The sequence below is a fragment of the Lathyrus oleraceus genome, chromosome 2 (assembly GCF_024323335.1).
Source record: "Lathyrus oleraceus cultivar Zhongwan6 chromosome 2, CAAS_Psat_ZW6_1.0, whole genome shotgun sequence".
NCBI lineage: Eukaryota > Viridiplantae > Streptophyta > Magnoliopsida > Fabales > Fabaceae > Lathyrus > Lathyrus oleraceus.
The window spans coordinates 30,188,121-30,208,211 of NC_066580.1; positions in this window are offsets into that span (position 1 = coordinate 30,188,121).

Consider the following 20,091-nt stretch of genomic DNA (forward strand, 5'->3'; position numbering starts at 1 on the left):
AAAAAGCTTTTCATATCAAAATCATTATGCAGGTCGATTCTTAAACCCATTGAACATAATGATCCAACGTCATCTCCCAACTTTGAATTCCCTGTATTCGAAGCGGAAGAAGAGGATGTTGAAGGGATTCCTGACGAGATTTCCTGACTTCTTGAGCAAGAAAAGAAGATCACTCAGCTGCATCTCGAGAATCAGCAGAACAGTCCAACTGGGGCATTACAAAAAAAAAAGAGTAAAAAAAGAAAGAAAGGAGGGTGCAAAATTAAGATCAAAATCAAAAGAAAGAAAAAAGAAAGAAAGAAACAAAAGAAAATAGCACCCTCAAAGTCCCAAGTTGACTGATGCTGAATGGATTCAGAGTCGCTACGACCAACTGAATCTGATCAAAAAGAAGAGATTAACTGCCATGGGCCATGGTCAGTTACATCAGCAGAGAGTGAAGAAAGCATTCGACAAGAAGGTCAAGCCTCGTGTGTTCCGAGAAGGTGACCTCGTGCTCGAGAAAGTCTTGTCTTTCGCGCCCGATTCCAGGGGCAAGTGAACCCAAGCTATGAATGTCCATACATTGTCAAGAGAGCCTTTTCAGGCGGTGCTTTGACACTTACAACAATGGATGGAGAAGTTCACTCGTCCTGTGAATTCCGATGCAGTCAAGAAATACTTCGCCTAAAAAAAAAAGCAGAACAGCTCGCTAAGTCGAACACCCCAAAGGGCGACTTAGGCAAAAAAGAGCGTCTCGGTGGATTGAAAACCCGAAAGGGCGATCCAGGCAAAAGTTAGAGACATTGAAAAAAAGAATCTGCATCCCGCTAGATTGAATACCTCACACTGGGGCAATCTAGGCAAAAATTAGGGATTTGGCAAGTAACTGCATCCTGACAAGACTGTGCTCTATAGCTGTCATCCGCCAGAAAATTCTCGATTCGTCGTCGACTGAAGCTTCGAATACATCGAAATTCGGAATTGGTAGAGAAAAGGTCATTATGTTCAATGTAGCCCTCTCCAATATATATCACCGATTTCAAACTTGTACAGATCTATGGGGTCTCGCCATTTGCAGACTACCATTCCATCACATCAATTTGAGCTTTTATCCAATTATTTGCACTCTTATTTGTTTCAACTCAACAAATGTTTTGCATGTTTTTAATTGATAAAGTATCATTGTTTTCAAAATAAACAAATTTTTCACAAAATTGTTCTTAAACAAAGCGAACATTCACAATGATGGAAGGATACTTAGGAGATTTGCAGTGCTCTCCCAAGGGTGGTATGATTACCAACAGGTAAGACATTTGTTCGTATCTCGAGCATAACTGTGCTTTTCCCTGTAGAACCTCTTATGGTTTCTCCTCAGCGAGGTTGCTCATTGCAGTGTTGGTTGAAGTTGTTCATCTTCATGTCCCCGGCAGTGCAACATTCTTCCTCCAAGTTCCTGTTAGCCCTATTGTGGTGCATCCCCAGTAGAGTGCTGTTTGAGCCCTATTGTGGGGCATCCCCAGCAAGTTGTTGTTGAAACACTTTTGTGGGCCAGTTCCCAAGCAGAGTGTTTATTGAAGACTCCAACTTTCGTCTCTCCAGCAGAGCAGTCTTCTCCTCTCCCCGGCATGGGTGGTTTTCTTTGGAAGATTCGGTATTTTGGTGGATTGATATCCCAGTAATCCGGCATTCCCTCAGATAGATTCCTCAGCGGAGTTGTTGGCATGATGAGCCGTATCAATGCCTATCTATCCTCATCAGAGATCTGGTTGCTTCTTGGTATCTCTGATCTCCAGCATGAGTTGTTGTTGTGGCGTATCTGCCCGTGCTATGAACTCTTTCTCCGGTTGCAATTGATGATCCCTCCAGAAGCCAATTGTGGCCTTCCTCCCCTGCAGGAGGATGTTGTTCTCTGATGTCCCAGTCTCCAGCAAGTTTTCTTTGCTCTCTGGTGATTTTGGCTTTCCCTCTGGAAGAGTAGCACCGGATGGTTGATTCCTGGACCTGTGTGTTGAGCATGTCTGTTTGTCAGCATTCATCATACATTCATCATGCATAATGCATACATGCATAATCATAACATTCAGATACTCATGTTGCATCTGTTGCCGTGTATCTGTTGATGGTTGTCTCCTGCTATTGGTGATACAGATCTCCCCAGAAGATCCTCCCCTAGCCGATGTGGGTGTGTCTAATCTCTCCATATAGAGTCGACCCCTTAAGCAGAAAGTGTCTGTCATTTCCTTCTGTGCTCCCCACTGAGTTATATCCTCGTGGATGACGGTTGTTTCCGTTCCCTCCCGACACACGTAACGGGATGGATTTTCCCTATTGAGTTCTTTCCTCATTAGGATGAGTCTTGATTCAGTATGCCTTTTTGGATCGATCCTAAATTGGCTTCCTTGTGGCTGTCTCTTGTGCCTCCCTGTGGTATAAATGGATGGTTGCTCACTAACCGGCACTCATTCATCTTATCCTCAACGAAATTCGTTGGCCTCTGCCTACAAACCAGCAGTTGTAAGTCCTACCTTTGTGGTCTTCTACCTACTACCCGGTAGTTGTAAATCCTTTTTTCTCACTCTGTCCCTCAGCGGAATTTGTGGCCTCTGCCTACAAACCAGCAGTTGTAAGTCCTATCTTTGTGGTTTTCTACCTACCTACCGGTAGATGTAATCCCCTCTTTTTGGTTATCATTATCCAGTTTCGGTATTGATATTCCTTTCCCCTTTTGGATGTTTGCTTTGATTAAGCCATCTTATCCCCAGCGGGTCTTCCCCCTTCCTTTTGGATAATTGCTCCGAGTAAGCAATTTTATCCTCAGTGGGTCTTCTTTCATTCACCGTTTGCCGGTAATGTTTGTTGTTTCCCCTTTTGATTGGTCATCTTTGCATACCTAGTCTCGGTATCCCGATGCCTTTCTTTTTTCGGTTGATCTATCCTTTTACAACCTGCAACCCGGTTAGGATAATCTTCCATGCGAGTATGTTATCTACGTTTTGACGGCTATAGATAATATATCTCATGCGCTCTTTGGTCAATCTTTTGATTGTTTTCACCATCAGAGTAAGATTCGTATTCCTTTGTCCGGAATCGAATGTCCATCCTTTAACAAGTTTGCCTTCGCTCTCTTCGGGATGTTTAGTGTTTTGGAACACACACCAATTCACTATTTCGGTTGATCTATCCATTTAACAACCTACAACCCGGTTATGGATAATCTTCCATGCGAGTATGTTATCTACGTTTTGACGGCTATATATAATATATCTCATGCGCTCTTTGGTTGAACCCTTTGTTTGTTTCCCAACTGAGTAAGATTCATATTCCTTGTGGAATCGAATGTCCATCCTCTAACAAGATTGCTTTTCTAGCCCTCTTCAGGATGATGAGTGTTTTGGAACACAAACCAATTCACGTTTTGGTCGGTCACCTGTTTCATGCCTACAACCCGGTATCCTTGGTGTTCCTTCCTGTCTGCTCCCTGTCGTGACCTAGATCCCCAGCTTCTCCTCTCCGTTGGTGTCGATAAACGTCGAGTTTTTCCTAGTTGTCCGTTGACATCTAGATGTTTTTTTCCCCAAGTATTTCTCCTCTCCGTTGGTGTCGATAAACGTCGAGTTTTTCCTAGTTGTCCGTTAACATCTAGATGTTTTTTCCCCAAGATTTCTCCTCTCCGTTGGTGTCGATAAACGTCGAGTTTTTCCTAGTTGTCCGTTGATATCTAGTTGTATTTTCCCCACAGGTCATCCGTTGATGTCTGTTCACCTCTCCGTTGGTTTCGATAAACGTTGAGTTTTTCCCAATCGTCCGTTGACGTTTGGTTGTAATTAGCTTTTTCCCCAGTAAGTCTCCTCCTCCGTTGGTGTCGATAAACGTTGAGCTTCTCCTTCTCCGTTGGTGTCGATAAACGTTGAGCTTCTCCTTCTCCGTTGGTGTCGATAAACGTTGAGCTTCTCCTTCTCCGTTGGTGTCGATAAACGTTGAGCTTCTCCTTCTCCGTTGGTGTCGATAAACGTTGAGCTTCTCCTTCTCCGTTGGTGTCGATAAACGTCGAGCTTCTCCTTCTCCGTTGGTGTCGATAAACGTTGAGCTTCTCCTTCTCCGTTGGTGTCGATAAACGTCAAGCTTCTCCTTCTCCGTTGGTGTCGATAAACGTCGAGCTTCTCCCGTTCTTCCGTTGACGTCTGGTCGAGTCTTTCCCATTCATCCGTTGATGTCTGGTTACCTCTCTGTTGGTTTCGATAAACGTCGAGTTTTTCCTAGTTGTTCGTTGACATCTAGATGTATTTCTTTTTCCATTCATCCGCTGATGTTTGGTTACCTCTCCGTTGGTTTCAATAAACGTTGAGTTTTTCCCATTCGTCCGATGACGTCTGGTTGTGTCCATTTCTTTTTCCATTCATCCGCTGATGTCTGGTTACCTCTCTGTTGGTTTCGATAAACGTTGAGTTTTTCTCATTCGTCCGATGACGTCTGGTTGTATTTTCTTGCTTCCCAGTTCATCCGTTGATGTCTGTTACCTCTCCGTTGGTTTCGATAAACGTCGAGTTTTTCCTGGTCGTCCGTTGGCGTCTAGTTGTGATTTCTGTTCCCATTCATCATTTTTCGATGTCTGGATGTGGCTGTACCCTTAAAAAAATCAAATCAAAACCCCCAGTTGTAAACGTCAGATCCCAGTTGAAGTTTTCCTGGGTGAACTTTCCTTTCTTGGATCCCTGCAGAGTGCAAATTTCTACGGTTCTTTGGTATTCCATCCCTGTTTACCCTGAAAGTCTGACAGTCGTTGCTCTCATCCGTTCGGGTTCCCAGCTGATTGAATAGGGGCAGGTGTAGCACCTCAAATTTGCACCTCCCATTTTGTACATACATTTTCATTTTTAGGTCATTAGCATTGCATTGTCCACTGCATAGCATTGCATTGTCCTTTGCCTAGTGTAAGTCATCAATCAGACTAGTCAGGAGATTCAGTTGTGCAAGCAAGCAAGTGAGTTTTCCATGAGACCAAAGCCCTAGGGTTGGTTCAATGATTTCATATGATTCAAGGATCATTTTGAAGTTGTTTGGCCAAGGGTTGGATGTTCAAAGCTCATCAGTCAATGATCAATTCATCTGAAACCCTAGAAAGTCAACAGAAGTCAACTGTCAGTTCAACCATGGATTTGAAGGTGGGAGATGGTTAGAGATGCCTCATTCATGTCCATACAAGTCTCATTTGACATTTCAAACATCAACAATGAAGAATTTGAGGTCAGATGAAAAGTTTCCAAAAATAGTAAGTGACCTGTAATTTGAAATTGCCAAAAATGGAAAGGTCTTATCCTCAAGTTTACATCATCAAGAAAGCTTCAAATGGAATTTTGTCCAACATGAAAGTTGAAGATCTTGCTCTCACCTTTCCAAAAAGTCCAAGAACATGAATTTCGCATGTATGATTGAGAAGATATGGATCAATCATGGCCAAGTGAATTTGAACTTCAAGCATGCATAACTTTCACACCATAAGGCCAAATAAGATGGCTCTTTTTGCAACATTTTTCTCTTGATCTCTACTATCCAAATCATGCATCATAATCCATGCATTTCCATCACAAAAATATTTGGTTTTTCATTTGAATTTTGGAGGGAAATTACAAATTTGAAAATTAAGCTTTGTTTTCACTTTCCACCACTTGCATTTGGTTCAAAACAACATTTCAAGTGATTCCCAAAGCAATTTCGTGCACTGTTACATTGCTTTCCATGCATAGAGGTGAATTGGCAAATTGGCATAAACACCTCATTCTCACTAATTACACTTGCATTGTTTAAGCATGATTAACAAGCATCATTAACAGCTCATATATAAGCATAATCCTAACAGAAAACTGCATGAACACTTCATAATTTCCAGATCTGAAATTTTCACACATTGTGCTCTCAAACTTTTTCTTCAATTTTCTTCATACACATTGCTATTTTCTTGATTGAATCATCATCCACAAGCATAATTGAGCTGGATTGAAGCAGGATTCGAAGGATTTGATGCAGATTTGAGGACTGTTGAAGCTTACATCCATTAATGGCAGTTGGAGTTTCTGGCCAGATCGAGCAAGATTAAGCTATTGTTCTTCATCCATTCATCTATCTAAGCATTGGAGATCATCTGTTTCTGCTTTCCAAGATCTGATTCGAGCAATGCCAGTTCTGTAGCTTCTTGAAGGTTAGAACTCGAGTTCCTTGATTCATGAAATAGTTGTATGGATGTTGTAGATCCTTCATCACTGAACATGCTGAGCTTTGTTTCATTAAGATCCATGCAGAAATGAGATAGATATGGTGATTTTAAGTTTGACCTATAAAACTTCTCTTGCTCGATCCATTCATGTTAGTGAGAGTTAGGTTAAATTGAGCATAGCATGTTAATGTACGTGGAAAGATCTACAAGATGATGTGGTTATTTTCAATTTCTGGACATATGTGTTCTTGAGCCCAAGAACACGATGAATATGTATGAAGAACCTAGGGTTTTTAATTTCCAGAACCTGTTTGATCTTTCCTGGCGCGCGCTGCATGTGATTTTGTGTTTGAGACCATGCATTGGTCCAGCGTAGCGTTCACGTGGCTGATTGATTGGCTCATAGCGTTTGCCCGTGCCACATGGACTTAGTGAAACAGCGCGTTTCACATGTTAAGAGCTTCAATTTAAAAACGCGCTCTGTTCGATCCCAGCTGATGGACTTTTTCAAATACGCCTTGCATTTTATTCCATTGTTCTCACCCATTCATGCTATGCCTTGTTCATGTGTTTTTTAATTTTTCATTCATTTCAAAAATTCATAACTCCATGATTAATGATCCAAATGACCTGGGAATTTTTGCATCTTGTTCCTCATCATGTCTAGTATTTTATGAGATTTTTTCCAGAAATTGTGCACGGTTGGAATTTAATTTTTGCCTAGGGTTTGTGTATGCATGTGCTTTTTGAACCTTGCTTGCCATTTGCTTTGTGAAATGATGAGTTTTGAACCAATGATTGTGAAATTTGGTATGCCTAAACTAGACATCTTTAGGGACATTTTGGTGTTGAGTTTTCATTTTTAGCATTTGTGGTTGTTGAGATATGATCTGGTTAATGTAGGTGTGACAATGTGTGTCACACCTTTGCTTGCTCAACTTGTTGATTTTCTTTGCCATGCCAAATAAATGCCAAATAATGTGATTTTTTGCATGATGCTTCTTCTGGATGTTAGGATTGATCATGTATTTTCTTGGATGTTTTAGACTGATTTCTGATTTGTTTGGTATTTTTCTTGCTGGATGACCATTTGTGGACTTTTGAATAGTCATGAACTTCAATGATTTGTGAAATGCTGGTTGTCTATCCTATGAATGTGAAATCTTGAACATTGTTTCTAGACACTTTGAAGTTTATTGTGGCTTTGGTTTTATGTCTTTATCATGTTTGGATTATGTTTTAGGCTTGTGCTAAGTTGATGTAGCATTTTGTGTCTCAATTGAGCTTGTTTTGCTTACCTTAACTTGATGAATTTTATTGCCATGCTTAAACTTGTCCAAATGCCTTGATTTTTGGTATGTTGATTATGTGATGTGTTCTGTTTAGCCATGATTTTTCTTGAGATTTATTGAATCATTTTTGAATTATTGTGGATTTGTTCATTCTGTTGCTTCAATGTGCTTCCAACTTGCATGCCTTGCCTTATTTGATTTGTGAAATGAAATTGGTTGATTATATGAACATGAGACCTTTTGGATTGTGTTCTCATTTGATTGGAGTTGATTCATGTCAATTTTCATGTTCTGTTTTGAATTATTTCTCCCTCTTTGACCCTAGGCCTTGTCCTAGTGGTTTGTGCTTATGTTTGAGCTTTGTTTTCAGGTTAAGAAGCACATGATCATAAGAGGATTGATTCACATTGCTTGAATTGGATTATGTGATTGATGTTGACTAATATTGACTTGTTTTGTAGGTGGCTCTTAGCTCATTTGAGTTGAGCTTGTGTCTTGCACATTGTTGCATTGGTTGTTTGACTGTGTACTGTTGACGGTTGACTATTGATTGTTTGTTTGACTTTTTGACTTGTATACTGACTGAGTTAGATTGTTTTCAGGTACATTAGTTGCTTAAGTTCTCTTGAACTTGCATTTGCTCTTGCTTGGTTGCTTAACCACTTGAGGTATAACCTCTCTTCTTCATGTAGTCTGGAAGACCTGGCCTTTTATGTGGCCAGGCACCTGTCTGAAGTCCTCCTTAAGAGGCAATGTCTTTGTGTGTTTATTTTTGTGCTAAGTAGGAAAAGTCCTTTGATAAGGCAATTGGCAGACAAAAGAGATGTGTAGTCCATCTCCTGCTACTCAGTGTGTCACTCATCTTGCTCACACCACACATGTTGATGCATAGTGAGTAAAAGCCCAAGATCTTATAGAGTCTAATCCTTGTGGAGAAGAGTTCCTACTTTCTGAACTCCCACACCTTCTATTATTCAAAGCTCTCCCTGACCAGGGATAAGAGCTATGAGGCACACCCCTCATCTCCATTTCATCTGCTTCACCCTAACTCTCAATGTTAGGGTTAAGAGCTAACTTCACCCTGATACAGTGGCTTGTTTGTCGAGGTTGACATGACCCCTTGACTAAAGCCTAACCCTGTGTGAGCCCACTTTGTTTGTATATAGTGTGTGCTATTTGTGTGTATGCTTACTTTTGTGCTTTGCCTGTGCTGCTTAGGATAGCTTGCTCCCTGTGCAAGTTAGATAGAAACTTCAACCTAGGACCATGGTGAATTTGCATGATAACTATTAGGCTCGAGTTAGTCTCCCTTCTAGTATGTCATTTCCCAGTCTCTGGTTAGGTTAGAAGTTCTTCCCCTGCGTAGGGGAACTACGTCGCCCTGATCCTCATACCAGATGAGGTACGTAGGCAGGAGATGAGCAGATCTCTCCGGGCGCCCTTTTTGTTTTCAACCCCTTTGTGTGTGTTGGAGTCTGACGTAAGCCCAACGATTGGCAGTTGGTTTCCTGTGTCTTGTTTGCTTGTTGGAGTCTGACATAAGTCCAACGATTGGTAGTTGGTTTCCTGTGTGTGTCTGTTGGTTCGGAGTATGATGTAAGTCCAGCGATTGGCATTCGGTCTCTAGGTTTGCCTGTTTGTGTGGAGTCTGACGTAAGTCCAGCGATTGGCAGTCGGTTTCCTTTGTGGTTTTGTTTGGCGTGCGTTAGCCGAGCTACGAGTGCTCTGATTCTTCTTCGTCCGAGAAGATACGTATGCATAGGATGCGACATCCTAGCGAGCACGTTTCCCCCTGTCCCGAACTACGTCGACTCTGATGTCTGTGCCTGACAGACTACGTAGGCCCAGGATGCGATATCCTGCCGAGTTTAGTTTCTTTTGTTTTCTGTGTCTCTTTCAGCCTGTGTTTGATGTTTGAGCAGCATTTAGCAACCTTTATCCTTCCTTTTGTGCGTGGATCCCGTCGAGTACGACGGATGCGTAGGGGTGCTAATACCTTCCCTTCGCATAACCGACTCCCGATCCCATCTCTCTCTGGTCGCGAGACCATGTCTTTTCCAGGTTTACTTCGAGCGTTTCCTTTCCCTCTTTTGGGATAAATAACGCACGATGGAGGCTCTGTTGTTTTCGTTTCCCGCCGGTTTTTCGCGTAATGCGACACATACGATGCCGCTTCGACCCATTTTGTAAAGTAGTCAATTGCCACCAGAATGAAACGATGTCCGTTCGAAGCTTTAGGCTCAATCATGCCAATCATGTCAATTCCCCACATGGAGAAGGGCCATGGGGAAGAAATAACATTCAACAGTGTCGAGGGAACATGAATCTTATCCGCATAAATTTGACATTTCTGGCATTTCTTCACAAACTTGCAACAGTCAGACTCCATTGTCAGCCAATAGTAATGTGCTTGCAACATCTTATTTGCCATTGCATGTCCACTGGAATGAGTACCAAAGGAACCTTCATACACTTCAGTCATCAACAAGTCTGCTTCGTGTCTATCCATGCATCTGAAAAGAACCATGTCGAAATTTCTCTTGTATAGTACATCACCATTCAAGTAGAAATTACTGGCCAATCTTCTCAAAGTCTTCTTATTTTTCAGAGATGCCCTAGGCGGGTAAATCTGACTTTGAAGGAAACATTTGATGTCATAATACCACGGCTTCTCATCTTTGACCTCTTCAACAGTAAACACATGAGCTGGTCTATCAAGACACATTACGGTTAAATTGGGAACCACATTCCAATACTTCACTACAGTCATGGAAGCCAAAGTTGCAAGAGTATCTGCCATCCGGTTTTCATCTCGAGGGATATGATAAAACTCAACTTTTGTAAGGAAAGTTGAAATCTTCCTCGCATAATCTCTATATGGTATTAAACCGGGTTGATTCATCTCCCATTCACCTTTGATCTGATTCACAACCAAAGTTGAATCTCCAAAGACATCTAAGTGCTTGATTCTGAGATCAATGGCCTCTTCAAGCCCCATAATGCAAGCTTCACATTCTGTCATATTGTTTGTACACTTGAAAGTTAATCTAGCTATAAACGGAAAATGCCTGCCTTGAGGAGTAATGATCACTTCCCCATTGCCATTTCCATATTGATTAACATCTCCATCAAATATCATGCCCCAACCGGAACCAGTTTTTGGCCCTTCTTCAAGCAATGGTTCATCACAATCCTTCATTTTTAAGTACAAGATCTCTTCATCAGAAAAATCATACTGTAATGACTAGTAATCTTCAATGGTTGGTGAGCCAAATGGTCAGCCAAGATACTACCTTTGATCGCTTTTTGAGATCGGTATTCAATATCATACTCTGATAGCAACATCTGCCAATGGGCAATCCTCCCAATTAAAGCAGACTTCTCAAGTATATACTTGATTGGGTCCATTTTGAATATCAACAAAGTGGTATGATTCAACATTTACTGACACAGACGCTTAGCAGCCCAAGCCAATGCGCAACAAGTCTTCACTAGCATAGAATACCAAGTCTCACAGTCGGTGAACTTTTTACTGAGGTAGTAAATCGCGAATTCTTTCTTTCCAGTCTCATCTTGTTCGCCAAGAACACAACCCATACTATCTTCGAGTACAATCAAATACATGATCAATGGTCTTTCTTCAACAGGTGGAGACAAAATCGGAGGCTCAAGCAGATATTCCTTGATACTGTCGAAAGCTTTCTGGCAGTCTTCGGTCCAATCACAAGACTGATCTTTCCGAAGAAGCTTGAATATAGGCGCACATGTGGAAGTCATGTGTGAAATGAATCTTGAGATATAATTCAAGCGGCCGAGAAAACCTCTGACTTGCTTCTCAGTTTTGGGCGCAGGCATCTCTTGTATTGCTTTGACCTTGGCAGTATCGACTTCAATACCCTTCTCGCTGACAATAAAGCCCAACAATTTACCAGAACGAACACCAAAAGTACACTTATTGGGATTCAAGCGGAGTTTATACTTCCTCAAATGCTGGAAAAGCTTCAACAAATTCTCAACATGTTCCTCTTCATCAATTGATTTAGAAATCATGTCATTGACATAAACTTCAATCTCTTTATGCATCATATCATGAAAAAGAGTAGTCATTGCTCTCTGGTAAGTTGCACCAGCATTCTTTAGACCGAAAGGCATCACTCTATAACAGAATGTTCCTCAAGGTGTAATGAATGTGGTCTTCTCCATATCTTCGGGTGCCATCTTAATCTGATTATATCTGGAAAATCCATCCATAAACGAAAATACTTTGAATTTAGCAGTATTGTCTACCAACATATCAATGTGTGGCAGAGGGAAATCATCTTTCGGACTAGCTTTATTCAAATCTCTATAGTCAACACACATGCATACTTTTCCATCTTTCTTTGGTACAGGCGCAATATTGGCCACCCATTTCGGATACTCAGCGGTCACAAGGAAACCGGCATCAATCCGCTTATGCACTTCCTCTTTAATCTTCACTACCATATCAGGATGCGTTCTCTTCAACTTCTGCTTGACTGGCGAGCATTCTGGCTTCAACGACAATCTATGCTCCACAATCTCAAAATCCAAACCAGGCATGTCTGTAACACCTCAAAAATTTGCCCTCCTCTTCTTGGGACTAGTTCAGCACATTGCATTTCATGTTTTAGGACATTAGGCATTTGCGTTTTTGCATATCATATGGAAATGAGAAAGTCATCCTCCAAAGTCTTTTTCAGAAGAAGGAGAAGGTACATGATTCAAGCCTGAGGGTCTTCATGAATTGATGATCAGCCATCTGAGGGCATGAGCTTCAGTTAGGGTTTCCTAACTCTTCAGAGATCTTGAGCATTATCTTATTTGCAAGGATATGTCACCATCATCATGGTTATGTCATCCTCAAGGGCTTCATTGTTCATGTTCAAGTTCCTCTGGATTAGGGTTTTGACCTCTGGTCAACCCTAATCAATTGCATTCTTCCAGCCAGGGTTTCTCAAGGAGATAAGGTATTTGCTGAAGAAGAGGATCACATGATCATTATATTGAGCTTATATGAGCTAGGGTTTCATTTCTGTGCCATTTCCCCAAGTGGTTGAGACTCAAGCTGATCAAGGCATTCCAAGGTCATCTGTGGACCAAAAAGTCAACTGTGCAGTCAACAGAGGCTATGAGGTGGGGAAAGGAGTTTCAACACCTCATTCATGTTCAAAAGAAGTTCATTCATCATTTCAAACATATATCTTAAAGATTTTGAAGTCAAATCAAAAGTTTCCAAAAATGGAAAGTGACTTATAATTGAAAGTTTCCAAAAATGGTAAGTTTTGGTCCACATTCAACTTGACTTTCCAATATCAAAGAAGCTTCAAATGGATTTTTTGGTGAGTATGAAAGTTGAAGATATTTCTCTCCTGTTTTCAAAAAGTCTAAGATCATGATCATCTGATAATTGGTTGAGAAGTTATGGCCAAATGATCACAAAGTGTACATGGAAGTTCAACATGGCATAACTTTTGATTCAAAACTCCAAATTGGTCCACTCTTTTTGCAAAATGCTTGTCTTGACCAATATTTTCCAAATCAACCATTGCCTTGCATGGAAAAAGCTCATGTGATAACTTGTTCATTCATGTACATTTTGGAGGGAAAATGAAGAATTCAAATTTGGTTGATGCTACAAACAAAATACCACTTCCATTGTGTTTATTAGATGGTTTTAAGTGGATTTGGACCATTGCATGGCACTATTCACGTAGGAATTGTACATGCTATCTCACACTTGCCATTTTTGCAAAACACCTCTCATCTCATTAATCTCATTTAACCAAGCCTAATTTTGATTAGCATGGTGATTAACACATGATATAAAAGCTAAATCCTAACAGAATGGCCATAATCACAATTCTAGATCTAGAATTCCATTTTCCCTCCAAAACTCTCTCTCCTTGAATTTCAAAAATTCTTCACACAACCACAAGATTTCTTCATAGATCCATCATCCTCATGGAATTTGGAGCAGGAATCATTCATCATTCGTGGAAATTGAGTTGGTTTTGAAGCTATTCAAGTTCATGGATATGGTGATGGAACTTGAAGATTGATCAAGATCCAAGTGCTTTCAACCATTAATTCTTACTAAAAGCTTCAAATCAAGATTACTGGAGTGGATATGGATCATTTGGAGGCTCGAAACACACGGTTTCCATCACTGCCATTCCAAGTATTGAGCACTTAGCACTAATGTTTGGTTTGGTCTCATTATTTGAGATGCCAATTGCTTTGTTCACTAACTCTTGTTGTGTTGTAGGTTCATTGATGTGATGGACTCACTTGAGTGCTTGCATTTGTAACTTGAATTGTGTACAGCTGTATTGGTTGCTTTGTCTATTTTCTGATTGGTTGTTGTCGCAACCTGAAAAATACAGTGTGCGAAAAAACAACCGGCGAAAGAAAATGACAGAAGAGTCGCCACCGTGCGTTATTCATCCCAAAGGAGGGAAAGGAAACGCTCGAAGTAAACCTGAAAAAGGAAAGGACAAGACGGGGTCTCGCAACCAAATCTTGGGTTCGGGAGTCGGTTATGCGAAGGGAAGGTATTAGCACCCCTACGCATCCGTAGTACTCTACGGGATCCACTTTTGTAGTTCTTGTCTAAAGGGTGTGAGTTTATCTTGTGTTGTTTACCAAAAAAAAAGGGTTAAATGAAAATGACTCGCGCGGATGTCGCATCCACTGCATACGTATCTCATCTGAATGTGAGAATCAGAGTCTTCGTAGCTCGGCTGACCTATGGGTTGGGGGGATGTGTGCTCGCTAAGACATCGCGTCTTATGCCTACGTATCTCATCTGGAATGAGAATCAGAGCAAGCCGTAGTTCGGCTAACTACAGGGTTATGGAGTGGGTTTTGGACGAACGACGTTACTACGCAATCTACCGGATGCTCGACCTTTGGAGACTTACTCACCTGTAGTAGAAGGAGTAAACGTGTGTTTAGGAGAAGAAAAATCAATGAAGGGTTAGGGTTTGGGATGCTCAAGGGCAAAAAGGCAGTCCTCGACGAAGGAACCGCCCTACCTGTGGGGATACGAACACATACAAAACAAACATGTATAAAGTAAACATGCCAACAAGGGGCTAAGAAGTAAATAAACAAAAGAAAACAAATGCCTCCTATCGAGGTCTTCCAGCTAAGAAAGCGATAAAATGCAGAAAAAGAGGTAAAAGTACCACACGGATAAAGATCCGAAGTAACAGCAATTAAAGGAGTAAGAAACCCAGGGATCTCCCAAGCTAATGCCATCAAAGAAAGGTGAGTCAGTACAGGTAATCAGAATGAACCTCCAGGGGGTATCCCACAAATAAAGTGGGAAAATCACGCAAACCATCTCTGCAAGAGTCTGTGAGCCCTCACAAAAACTCAACAAAAGGGTTAGTGAAACACGATAAGCATTTTTTTCATGGATAACAGTATGGTTTCAGAAACCTCAAACCCTGTGGCATACATTTCAGAAATCATGTGATTAAACATTCAAGGCATAGGTTTCACCCATTCATGCATAATTAAACTCGTGGGCAAAAACATAATGAAATTCATCTATCATACCTCATACATTCAGATGATCCAAATTAAGAGCATAAAATCATGGGAATGAGGCAAACCTGATGGGAGAGACCGATTGAAATCAAATGGCACGACTGGGTTTGCAAGGCAATGTTAGGGTTTGCGTGAGATGAAAGTGTGTGAGTCAGATTGAATTTTTCAGAGCTGCATGGGGGTTGCTCTGAGTTCTCTGTCAGGTTTCTCTCTAGGTTTTGTCAAGGGTTTTGTTTCAAGGAAACCTCAGAGTATTTTGCTTCTCTTCCTTTTTCTGTCTGATCTCCCTCTTTTATAACCTGATTTTCATGGCTTTATGGGATCAAATGAGAGAGGTTCAAGTCCAAGTTTTTTCTATTATATTTTATTTATTTTTTTATTATTATTTTTATTTATTTATTTATTTATTTTTATTATTATTATTTTTCGTTTTTTTTCCGGATCTAATTCTGATTGACATGATGAAATGCAATATGAAATGCTAAATGAATGCATGAATGAGGAGGGCAAATTTTGGGGTGTTACAGCTGCCCCTATTCAATCATCAGCTAACCCGAGTAGGATGAAAGCGAACAGCTTATCAGACAAACGGGGTGAGCTGTGATTGAATACCAAAGACAGACTGAAAATTTACGCTCCGAGAACACCACAAAAACGCGGAAATACACCGCGCTGTTTATTTTTCTTCCGATCCTCTGACTGGATCTGAATTAGTCTTCTGGCTTAATCTGAAGTTTCGATCCTCTGGCTGAACCTATACTCAATTTAGTCCTCTGGTTGGATATTAATTTTGATCCTCGGGCTGGATACGATTTTGATCTTCTGGCTAGATCTTCTTCGATCTTCTGGCTAGATCTCCTTCGTTTCGATTCTCTGGCTGAATCTATTTCCTTTGATTCTCTGGCTGAATCTACTTCGATCTTCTGGCTAGATCTGAATTGTATCGATTCTCAGGCTGAATCTATTTCCGGTCTTCAGGCTAGACCTGACTTCGATCTTCTGGCTAGATCTTCTTCGATCTTCTGGCTAGATCTCCTTTGTTTCGATTCTCTGGATGAATCTATTTTCTTTGATTCTCTGGCTGAATCTACTTCGATCTTCTGGCTAGATCTGAATTGTTTCGATTCTCTGGCTGAATCTATTTCCGGTCTTCGGGCTAGACCTGACTTCGATCTTCTGGCTAGATCTGGATTATTTTGATGATAAATTCCCATCATTAGGATCCCGCATCTGAGGCCTGCGCTGGTTGACCCTCTTTTGAAATCTACACCCAACCTTCATATTAGATATGCAGCTTCGAGAATATTCCACTTTTGGGCTTCGTACATATTCTTCGGGCTAGAACATGTTGTAACGACTCCTCAATTAGACTTGGGTTTGCTGGGGAAATAAAGCTTGTAGGCGACTTCATTGGGGAATCTTCGAATTGAGCCTTAGGCTGGCTTACTGGAACACGATTCTCAGGCTGAATCTTCGAAATGACCCTCAGGCTGGATCACTGGAACACGATTCTCAGGCTGAATCTTCGAAATGACCCTCAGGCTGGATCACTGGAACACGATTCTCAGGCTGAATCTTCAAAATGAACCTCAGGCCGGAACACTGGAACACGATTCTCAGGCTGAATCTTCAAAACGACCCTCAGGCTGGATCACTCACGCTTGATCCTCTGGCTGGATCTCATGACCTTGGTTGTAAAGTAATTCTTCAGTCTGCTTGGAAGAACCTGTTTATCAGCTTATGTGTATGCTTGATATGATATGCATGCAAATGCAAATGTTATGCATGGTGTAAAAAGAAATCTGCTTGGGGAAGCAAACTCCGGTAGGGAACAGATCGCTGTATCAATCCTTGAATGCTCTGTGGGGAATGATCTGTCTGCCGGGACCAATGAGCCACCAAAAATAAATTGGCTGCTTGAAAAGTTGACCTTGCGGGGGGAGTATCAACTATGGAAACTTTGTTCGGCGAGGCTCTGTGAGGAGAGTCTGTGGGGAAAACACTTCCTGGGGAAATGTCGTAGGAAACGACCTTTGCTGGGGATATGAACTTGTTAATCGCCTTCAAGCTGGGGATTAACAAATCTGTTAAAAATAATCTGCTGGAGAATAAGATGAACACTGGGAACACCACCCTTTCATCTGTTGGTTATGCAACCACTCCACTGTTGCTAGGAAGATACAGTCTGACACTGTCAACTCCACTGGGGATATATAGTCTGGATACTGTCAACTCTGTTGGGGAACATGCTCTGCTGAGGAGAGACTTTGTCAACCGCTTGGGGATGAGGATTCATGACTTGGTATCCGATTCCTGTGACCTGCAACCAAAAATACACGTATGCCTCGGGGGAATTACTCGGTTTGAATTCACCGTTCGGGATTAAGCACATTCAAAGCAATTTTAAATGTTTTCCTGTGCAAATCATCTGCAAAAGCCACCATTATGTTCATATGCAATATGTTTTATCAAAAATTCGGACATTTTTGCAAACAAACTGATAAATGAAAAATAAAGAGGCTCTTTAACTGAATTATTCGACTCTTACTGGGGAGAAAATTTGTGCCAGGAATAGGCGAGGGTATCAGGAAGCTGATCCCTGAAAAGAGGTGATCGCTATAAAAAGAGAACTATCCTAATGGCAATGGGGATACGGGATCCCACCGAGTTTCGACTCTGCTATGGCTCGTATGTCCTCAAGACGCTCTGCTCATCTTGCTTTCTGAAGTGGATGATTAGTCGATCTTTAACCTTTGAAGATTGCCGGATTGAATGAAATGGTGATATAACACTGATGAACTCAGATCACAGTCATTCGCTTATTCCCTAACTTTTGCCTGGATCGCCCCCTTTTTCGGGTTTTCAATCCACCGGGATACCCATTTTTGCCTGAGCCGCCCTTTTGGGTTTTCGACTCACCGGGTGTACTCTTTTTTTATATCCCTAATTTTTGCCCGAACCTCTTTATTCTCTTTTTTTTTTTGTTCGTCGGGATGCCCTTTTTTTGCCTGGACTATTCTTTTTATCGTCCAGCGGGTCTATTTTATGCGAAGTATTTTTTTTTAACTGCGTCTGAGTTAATAGGGGACGGGAATCCTTCGCCATCCATGGTTGTTAGCATCAAAGCTCCGCCATAGAAAATCCTTTTAACCACGTACGGACCCTCATAGTTCGGTGTCCATTTGCCCCTGTGATCTGTGTTAGGAGGAAGAAATCTTTTGAGTACCAATTCACCGACTTGATACCCCCGAGGGTGCACTTTCTGACAAAATGCTTTCTTCATTCGTCTCTGACCGAGATACGTCAATTCTGGGTACGTAGTTCCAGCATAGCACCTTAATCATCGAAGACAAGGTAAACAAAGCATCAGCAAATTGGTTTTCTTTAAAAGAAAGTCAACAATCTTCTCGTGTAGTCTCTGTAAGGAGCCAGATGAGGCTGAGGTGTATACCATTTCCCGTTGGTTTGATTGATGACCAAAGCTGAATCCCCGTATACATCCAGGGTTTTAATCTGTATATTGACGGCTTCCTCAAGTCTTAGGATACAAGCTTCGTATTCGGCTTCATTGTTGGTGCAGGGAAAAGTTATTCTGGCACCAAATGGCATATGAACCCCCTTCCGGTGTGATCAACACTACACCAACTCTGTGACCATTGACGTGGACCGCCCCATCAAACATCATAACCCATTTGGATTCAGGGTCAGGCCCCTCCTCCGGGAGTGGTTCCTCTCAATCTTTCGATTTGAGAAACATGATGTCCTCATCAGGAAAGTCAAACCTCATAGGTTGGTAATCATGAATCGGTTGCTCTGCAAGATAGTCTGACAAGACACTTCCCTTGATGGCTTTTTGTGAAGTGTATTGGATGTCATACTCTGTCAGTATCATTTGTCACCTAGTAACCTTTCCGGTAAGTGCTGGCTTTTCAAAAATATACTTGACTGGATCCATTTTTGATATCAATAGAGTCGTGTGAGTCAACATATACTGTCTTAGTCGGCGAGCAGCCCATGCCAAAGCGCGGTAAGTTTTCTCGAGCAATGAGTATCTTTGTTCACAGTCGGTAAACTTTTGCTAAGGTAGTATATTGCATGCTCTTTTCGACCTGACTCGTCATGCTGACCGAGCACACAACCCATTGACCTTTCTAACACAGTCAAGTACATGATCAACGGTCTTTCCTCTCGGCCTGTAGACTTGCCCCGATCTTGATCTCTTTCTTGTCGTTTGTGGTACCGATGTTGACGGTCTCAATCACCTCCTGATAAGGTGTAATAGCTCGGTCCTCCTGTTTCAACAATCTGGCTAACCCTTCAGGCAATTCACAATCTTCCTCAACCCCTTCTTCGGCTTAATAGATAGGATTGTCGAAGTCATACTTGGCCATAGCAGTGTCGTTAGTAGTGAGATCTGGGTGGTCCGCTCTGCATGATGGAGGATCATGCTTTACCTTAGAATGAGAGTTTTTTTTTGGAAAGAAAGAAAAAACGAAAAAAGAAACATTGCCATTTTTTTTGTAAAAGTAGAAAAAAACTGAAAGAAAGAGAACACAAAATTGTTTGCAAAAGCCGTCCTTTGTTGATGATAAAAATAATTGTGAAATGTAACTAAATGGGTGGCCCTACAAATGAGCCGTTACACCTTGGGCAAAGTGTAAGACTTTATTATGCATGTAATAAAGGAAAACAATAAAAATCACTCTTTCAGTAGAGTAACCCGGACGGTTTTTTCAGACGACCAATTGTCAAGCTTTTCTCCCGGGACACACGGGCGAATCCAGCTATCTAAGTCACAGTCGCTGTCAGCCTTGTCTTCATCTGCAGCATTGACGATGTGGGGAGAAACCAAACCCCCGCTGGAGAGAGTACCGCTTTCATTCTTCTGAGATCCCGGAGCATACCCCAATCCAAACTTGTCTTCTTTGATGACTGGCTCCACAAATTTGCCACAGCCTTGGGCATTACCAGCTTTAACCACTTCGACAGCTTGCTTGTATGAAAAGATAGAAGTCCCGACCTTCTCAAACT